The following is a 6,439-nucleotide window of genomic DNA, read 5'->3' as shown; positions in this document are numbered from 1 at the left end:
CTGAAGGGGCCGCCCTCAAGGGGCCGCTCAGGCCCAGTTACGGCTCGTTGGCAGAGCCTGACTGCATGAGGGCGCCTAGCTGTGGGGAGGCTGGGAAAGGCAGTTTTCACTTTGCTGGCAACATGGCTGCTGTAAGTTAGGCCAAGTCAGGAAAGAACGGCCAGGGAGCCTAGTCCCTCCATCCGGTTTCACCAGGATGCAGCTGAGAATCTGACTCAGCTGAGAATCTGACTCGTCTAACATGTGCGTCTGTTGTTCAACCCCTGCAAAATTTTCAGGGGGCAGGAATGTACCTGGGACCCCAGAAAGCCCCTAGCACAGTGCCTCACACAGCACTTTCAGTCGTGCAGTAGACACTCAGTAGGGGAGTTCCCTATCCCATGATAAGCCCCTCTTCTCTGGGAAAGACCCCCAAAACACAGAGGTGGGTTGCAAGTGACCCTCCCGTCTGGCCACAGATGATAGTTCTACCTGAGTTATCAGTTGACCCAGAATGGGTCATTCATGGTCCCTTCCAGAACCTTCAGAAGGTCATGTGAGGAGACAGCATCAGTCCTTCTGTGGTGGCCAAATGCTGAGATGTCCACCCGGAGAAAAAAAGCCAATAGAGAGAAGGAAGCCAGAGCCAGAGCTCCTCAGAGAAGAACACTACAAAACACACGAGTCACAGCCGGGCCTCATTCCCAGAGCCCCCAGAGGCCCAGCTACTCCTCCATCCTCCGGTCCAGTACAGAGTGGACAGGCCCCCAGCCTTGCCACCAGGGGCCAGCAGCCTCCGGGGTTGGTGGGGGCCTCGGGAACCACACAAGATGGGGGAAAGACAGTGTCCGAAGGCAGACAATGCTGGGTGGACCAGAGCCATAATAATACAGTTTTACATCATGAAACAAGCAAAGGCTTCAGAGCGGACGGATGCGGGTCAAATCCCAGGTCCACCACTGAGGGGTCGGGTGGCCTTGAGCAAGCCACTTGAGCCTTAACTTCTTCATCTTTGAAATGGGGCATCACACCTGCTTTTCAGGATTGTCGCAAGGATTAAGATAATGAGGCACTCAGAATATGCGTGGGTTCCCAGAGGAGCCTCGCTAACTTCCCCGCATTTAATGCCCCCCCCCCGCCACCCCCTGGTTAGGTTAGGATATAAACACCATACAGGAAAATTCTGTTTCTTCCCTCGTTTCTTTCTTTTCACATGCCCAACTCCAGACTGGGGCAGACTGTCAGGAAGTCAGGCCACACCTCCCCCCCCATACCCGGCTCAGGATGAGTTTCTTCTATGTTCTAATGCCACCACTCACACTCTAACAGTTCAAGCGTCCGGGGTTGGGGGGCGGGTGAGGCAGGACCCAGACAGTTTAGAGAGAAACCAGCCCTGGTGACAGGCCTCAAGCTGTGGCATTTCTAATTTGAAGCAGCAAAATGTGACTCAAAACTCAACACTAAATTCCTCTTGTTGTTCACTGTTTCTCCTCTCTCTCTCTCTCTCTCTCTCTCATTCTCGTGTTTTGTTTTGTTTTGTTTGGCCTTGGGAGGGGTCATGTGGCCATTTGCCAGTGGTGATACCTTCCCAGGAAGAAATGACATCTGTCCTCCCCACCCAGGCTGGCTATCGCATAACCAGGGTTTATAAGGCCTGAGTGTTTGTGCCCTGGAGGAAGGGGATCCCATTTGGGGTACTTTTAATGGATCCTGGTCTATTCCTTCTAGCCAGAGAGAGTGAAATAAAGGAGAATATGGGACTGAGTTGACAGAACTTTTGGGGTGGAAGAGAAGTTGGGTGGGGGAGGGGAGAAGAGGCCTCCCATAACAACCCCCTATAAGACCTCGCTCCACTTGGGCCAAGCACCCATATGAACTTCCCATGGGGGAGAGCAAGCCTGAACCCTAATCTTCCCTCAGAGGCCCTGTGGCCCCTCCCTGCTCCAAAAAGACCCCAGACCCCTGTACATCCAGAGGAGCCCCTGCACCCCAACTTGAGAGGTTGAGTAGCACTCCCAGAAGAAGCGAAAGAAGAGGACACTACCACTCCCTCTCCCCTTCACCATTCCTGTCCCCACCCTGTCCCCTGAGGCTTGACTGTGCCCCACTGCCAACCCCACCCCCTCATCCTCACTGATATCCTGTCTCCTGCCTCACCCTAAGACAAAGAGCTGTTTTTAGGACCTCTGTAAGCCCTGGCGTCTTTATTTCTGACAGCTTCACCCCAGATCAGTGCAAGCATATTAAAATATTCAAAATCTGCTGTAAAATTTTTGAAAGGATATTTATAATTTTGCTCTTGAAACCATTTGGCTAAGAGGAACTGATTTAAATCACAATTGGGAATTCTTGTAAAACGTAGCCCACACATTCCTTCAAATGTAATGAAAATTTTATGAATCCTAAATTTAACAATTAATGAGGTTGATATAATGTTACAGTCGGACTTTTGATTAAGAATTTATTGATTTCAGGGGCGCCTGGGTGGTGCAGTCGTTGGGCGTCTGCCTTTGGCTCGGGGCGTGATCCCGGCGTTATGGGATCGAGCCCCACATCAGGCTCCTCTGCTGGGAGCCTGCTTCTTCCTCTCACACTCCCCCTGCTGTGTTCCCTCTCTCACTGTCTGTCACTCTGTCAAATAAATAAATAAATAAAATCTTTAAAAAAAAAAAAGAATTTATTGATTTCAGTTTTGCAGTGTTCTTATTTAGAACCAATCATTTGTTAAAGCTGTCGAATATTCACATGGTCCCCTTTGGGGGCTCGGGCCATGGGTTCCTCTAACGGGTAACACAGAAGTAACCTGGACCTGTAGGTCTTCCCTATCTTCCACCCAAGCATGCACACCTTCTCTCTCTCTCTCTCTCTCTCTCTCTCTCTCTCTCACACACACACACACACACACACACACACACACACCTAACAACAAACATCGCCTTGGCTGGACTGGGGAGGCAGAGCCCAGCTGCGATGGGGAAGACAAGAGAACCAGTTCAGAGCAGGGAGGGAAGCGATGTCATGTCATGTCCCATCAAGTAAGAAAGAACTTCCTTACTGCAACCAGTGGAGGGAGCTGCTGAGGGCACAGAGTCTGAGACAAGCTGGCCTCAGAGGCTGCCACAGACACTTCTTCCCTCCTGAGGCAGGTGGGTACTGGCGGCAGGAGAAGGCACCACTCACCCTGATTTTCACGCAGCAGTTGCACAAACATACGTGGGGCCTAGAGAGGCCGCTGGACACAGGGGCTGGAGGGTGGGAAAGGCTGACAGCGACGCAGACAGGCATACAGTCAGACACACAGAGAGGGCGGTGAGATGGGGCAGAGAGGGAGGGAGGGAGGAAGGGAGAGGAAGAGGGTGGGGAAAGCAAATGGTTGAGAAGAAGCCCAAATGAGGGGCGCCTGGGTGGCTCGGTCATTAAGCATCTGCCTTCGGCTCAGGGCGTGATCCTGGCGTTCTGGGATGGAGCCCCACATCGGGCTCCCTGCTCCACTGCGAGCCTGCTTCTCCCTCTCCCACTCCCCCTACTTGTATTCCCTCTCTCGCTAGCTGTCTCTCTCTCTCTCTGTCAAATAAATAAATAAAATCTTTAAGAAAATAAAAAGAAGCCCAGATGAGGGCAGGGAGAAAAGTAAAGTGGGAAGAGGGCTGGTCTGGGTGCCAGTACTCAGGGGGAGGGAGGCATCTCTTGGAATTGTGGGAGCCCTGGGACAGCAGCAGCTGGTGTCAAGGCCAGCCCAGGGATGCGAGCGCAGGGCACCAGTTCCTCTGAGAGTCCTTGCTTGTTAGGTCACCAAAGCCTTCTGGAGGCAGAGGAGTCTGAAGGGGCATCTGTGCTTGGCAAGAACCTCGCCAGCACCCCAGCACCAGAGGGAGGGGCTGGGCCGAGGCAGAGAAAGGCCACTTTGTGCTCATTCCAAGGTCACTGGGGTGAATCCAGGTACCCACCTGCCGCCGCCTTAGCCCCAGCTTGTCAGCGCCTCGGAAGTTAAACATTGTGCCACTAGGTGGAGCCAAAGCCCACGGCAACGACATTGGGCTGGGCTGGGAAGCTCGACCGCCCGGGTTTAAGAGGATGGTGGGCTCGGGAGGCAGAGGACTAAGGGAGAAAGGAGCTAAGGCTCGGCCCTACGGCGAGGCCAGGGAGGGGACGGGACAGCCGGCCCCTGCTCAGAGTGGACTTATTGCACCTACAAAGTCTGCCTTAGCCGTAAAGGTTAAACGGTGTCAGAGAGGACCGGGGGCCGAGGGGGCGGGGGCTCGCACGTGAAGAAGGTGCCGCCTCCGGATAGGGAGATCCCGGGAGCGGGCACTGGCCGGGTTCACACTTGGCCCCGGGGTAGGCACCCTGGCCGCCGTCCCTTCCAGCACCCCCAAGAGCGGAGCGCAGGCCTAGGATTCCGTGGACAAGCGCAGACGACCCAGCAGGGGAACGCGTCCGCACGCCGCGGCTGCAGGTGGAGGCGGCGGGGCGGGGCTCGGGCCGGGAGGCTCCGCATTGGACGTGGGGGTTGCTGGGGCTCTCGGATTGGCTGGGGTTGAGGGGCGGGGCCGAGGGCGGAGCTGAGAGCCGTAAAAACCTGAATAAAGACTGTGTGGGGAAGGTGCGCAGACCTGGCGCAGGTGTTCTTAGGCTGGAGCGTGAGCCACAGAGCTGATGCGACGTCCGGGTTAAGCGCCGGCCATGTTGTCCCCAGGCACAGGTGTGCGGCGGGAGACCAAGGTCCAGGCTCCCCTCACCTCCGGGACAGCCTGAAACAGGACTGTTCCTGCCCCTCCCCGTGGTCTAACTGACCTCCCTCCGGCCAAACCAGGTAGGTGTCCAGACCTTTTCCAACCCTCTCGCCCCCTCTGGCCAACAGCTATGCCCTCCCTTTACCTTCATCTTTCCCTCTAAATAAGTCTCCTCCCAGAGTCTATTAGCGCTCAGCACAGAGCCCGCCCGCCCCCCGTAATGCCTCAGTGGACCCCCCCCCCATTCTTCTGTGGTGGCCCTTTCAATAGGATGAAGGAGGGGCAGGGAGCCACAAGGCCACGTGGTTGCCATGAGTGCATTCCTCCTTCCACAGACAGGTACATGTGCCAGACCCTGTAATGGGCACCAGAGATAGAGCTGTGAGCAAAACGAACGGTCTCTGCTGTTCCCCAGTTTCTACGCAGACTGTTGGACGAAGAAGAAGAGACAGAATTTGAGAAAACGGACAGGTTATCCCCACACTGGGGTGTGGGTGATAATGTTTAGCTTCGACAGTGGAATAAAGAAGTTTGCAGAAATGTATTGGGGTTAAAGGTAATCACACCTGTAAAAACTGAAAATGATCAATTAACATCGATATCAAGAAGAAAAATTGCCCCCTTGTAGCTTTTCCATTAAACAGGGTGCTGCTTCAAGCAAACCAATATGCAAATACCAACCCAAAGGTGACTTCTATTTGGGAGGAAGGGGAAGAAATTAGTTGTTTGATTCTATCCAGGAATCAACCATAAGGTTTCCCTTACATGGCAAATTGCCTTTGAAATCTGAAGGAAGAAATTTCCTCTGTGGACACACCAAGGGTCCCCTCAGGACAGTGCAGCCAGTGTCCACTAGAGGGCAGCAGAGAGCTAGAGATGCTAGAGAGAAGAGCCCTCAGAGGAGTAGCCTAATAGAAACAATACCAATAATAGTTCACCTTTATTGAGTGGTTACTCTAGGCCAGGCATCCTTCTAAGGGCTTTATAAAAAATTACCTCATTCCACCAACCCTATGAGGGGGGGATCCATTCAACAGATGAAGGAACAGAGAGGCTAAGTAATTTGCCTAAGCACACACAGCCAGTAAGTACATGCCAGATGCAAACACTGAAGGGGAGCTGTAGAGCCTGCATGCCTCACACCGTGCAATTCTGCTTCCCGGGAAGAGGGCAGACAGGATGCAGAATGGGAGGAGGCAGCTGAGGTCCCTGCAGGCATAACCCCAGCGGGCTCTCCAAGGCCACTTGCAGAAGCCAGCACCAGACAAGGGCTTTTAGCTCATTGAGGACCTCGAGTCCTCTGTCAGGTAAGGTCAGGACATCTGAGCTTCCCACCGCAGATGCCGCCCATGCCTCGCCAGGGATGTAGCCGTGGGGAAGTGGCACCAGTCCACCCCAACACCACCGAAGCTGGACCCAGCTCTCCAGGGCCCACCGCCATGGTAGACCCTTCCAACTGCCGTGGCCTCTCAGGCTTAGACATGTGAAGCTGGCTTCAACCCACCATCTCCCTCATCCCTTAGGCAGCCCCCACCCCGCCTACCCCCACCACAGGCCTGGCTCACTGCAGTCAAGAAGGGGCTGGTCACAGAGGTTGGGGTCCAATAAACAGAAGACATTGATGAGGGGGCACCTGGGTGGCTCAGTCGTAAAGAGTCTGCCTTCGGCTCAGGTCATCATCCTGGAGTCCTTGGAGCCCCGCATCGGGCTCCCCGCTCAGCAGGAAG

General features: G+C 54.4%; 1 long non-coding RNA gene across 1 annotated transcript; it reads left to right on the top strand.

Annotated features, from left to right (window-relative positions):
* Positions 1–4,602: 4,602 nt before the first annotated feature.
* On the top strand, positions 4,603–5,248 carry LOC121105503. The gene is made up of 2 exons (XR_005838020.1): positions 4,603–4,792; positions 5,048–5,248. It is a non-coding gene; the product is annotated as an uncharacterized LOC121105503 (long non-coding RNA).
* Positions 5,249–6,439: the final 1,191 nt, after the last annotated feature.

The sequence above is a fragment of the Ursus maritimus genome, unplaced genomic scaffold (genome assembly GCF_017311325.1).
Source record: "Ursus maritimus isolate PB19 unplaced genomic scaffold, ASM1731132v1 scaffold_27, whole genome shotgun sequence".
Lineage (NCBI taxonomy): Eukaryota > Metazoa > Chordata > Mammalia > Carnivora > Ursidae > Ursus > Ursus maritimus.
The sequence above is the reverse complement of the archived record's forward strand: the minus strand, read 5'-3'. Positions and strand labels throughout refer to the sequence as shown.